Genomic DNA, 1,795 nt, shown 5'->3' with positions numbered 1-1,795 from the left:
ATATATATATATATATATATATATTGTCACTAAACCGAATAAATCACAACGTACATGCATACATATATAGGACACCAACATTAATTAAAGAGACTTCTTTACTTAAAAAATATAAGTGATAAAATTTTAACAAAAAAGTGAAAAGAAATGAAGCAAAAGAGTTATTTGTTAGGTATGATTCCATAAATAGGGTATTGCATGTGTAAACATTAGTATGATAAGTGGGAAGAGTGAATTAATATTAATAAGTCTAAGGCTATCATACATAAATATATGCATATATGTATTATAGACTTTAACAAGTGGTGTGGTTGGATTTGTTATAAATTTGGTTTAAGCTTTAAAAGCAGTTGGTAAAATTTTTAGGTTGTACATTTGTTATGAATTCATATTACCTACTATGTAGACCTTGTACACATACATACATCTATAAAGCGTTTGGTTTTTAACATGGTACGATAAGACTAGTGAGCTGTGAGTAGTGAATAATGAAAACCACAGGGACTTTATTGCTCACACTGAAACTAAATGAATGACTAATAGCTAAACAATGAATGAAGAGGGGTTCTTCTGCAATATTATTTAGTTGAAATATTTACTACAAATTTCCTTTTTCTGTATCCATCTCGGGATTTTTTCCAATAATTAATGCATTTCCTGCCCCTCAATTTACAACTATCTCCTCTTCTACCACACCTTCTTCAATTCTCTTCCTCCTCAATCTCTCTCTCTACACCATTAAATTAAGCTTTAAAGCAAACCATCTATCTCTCAATTTTTGTTTACATATAAATATATGTATAAATGGCCTTGGAGCCTCTAAACCAACAAACCCATCTCACTAGCGGTGGTGCTTTTCCTGATCACCGCCTTAATCTCCCTCTTTTGTTCTTCAGCAAGAGTTGCCAATCTCAAGGTAAGTTCTTCTATTCTATTGGATCATAGGTTGTCCTTAAATACGATGTATATAGATATATATCCAGATTTTGTGTTTTGGTTTCCACAGTTGACTTAAATCATCAAAATCTGGGAACAGATTGATTTCGGAGAAGATGAGTGGAAGAAACGGAAGAGGTGGTGGTAGGAATCTCGACTTGAAGCTGAATTTGTCGCCACCGATAGCTCACCGGCGTACGGAAGAATCACCTAGCAGATCAGCGACAATTTCACCGACAACTTCCTGTGTGTCATCGGAGAACATCCAAGATCATGAGACGGAGCTCCGGTACACAAGTAGCCCGGAGGCGACATCGATGATGCTGGTTGGATGTCCACGGTGCCTGATGTATGTTATGCTTGCTGAGGACTACCCTAAATGCCCTAAATGCAAGAGCACCGTGTTGCTCGATGTCGTCCATGATAGCTCCACCAAGAAAACAAGAAAGTCTTGAATGAAGATTGAAGATGCATGGTGAAAAAGCTTTTATAACTTAGCACTAGTATTATTAGGGTTTTCTTTTTTTTGTTTTTTGGTTTTTTTGTTTTTTTTTAATTTTTTACTTTCATGAATTATGTTATTTAACGGTGTCCCATGAGTGGAGTTCGAATGACAATACCCATTTTACCCTTTTACTTATGTCTTTAATCCGGTCTACGTACTAAATTTTAGGAGGTTACAAAGGTAATTTCAGTTTTTCGAAAATACACTGTTATTGTTAATTTTTGTTAATTTACAAAATTTCCAGTATACCCTTTGGTTGAAATTAAAGATAATTGGTTTAATTTTATCTATTCTATGCCTAATTATAGAGTTACTATGTTCGGGTTATGTCCATGTAGAGAATGACACGTCAGA

The 1,795-nt window shown here is 34.3% G+C and overlaps 1 pseudogene across 2 annotated transcripts; it reads left to right on the top strand.

Moving 5' to 3' along the window:
* Window positions 1-675: 675 nt before the first annotated feature.
* Window positions 676-1,572, top strand: LOC145031398 (protein GL2-INTERACTING REPRESSOR 1 pseudogene; annotated as a pseudogene). Of its 2 annotated transcripts, none has more exons than XR_013676936.1 (2): window positions 676-916; window positions 1,037-1,572. The product of XR_013676936.1 is annotated as a protein GL2-INTERACTING REPRESSOR 1 pseudogene, transcript variant X2 (transcript). The 2 variants fall into 2 exon arrangements; XR_013676935.1 differs by having other exon boundaries at window positions 681-916; window positions 1,007-1,572.
* Window positions 1,573-1,795: the final 223 nt, after the last annotated feature.

This window comes from Lactuca saligna, chromosome 2 (genome assembly GCF_052625555.1).
Source record: "Lactuca saligna cultivar CGN05327 chromosome 2, ASM5262555v1, whole genome shotgun sequence".
Lineage (NCBI taxonomy): Eukaryota > Viridiplantae > Streptophyta > Magnoliopsida > Asterales > Asteraceae > Lactuca > Lactuca saligna.
This window is presented reverse-complemented; position numbering and strand designations above follow the sequence as displayed.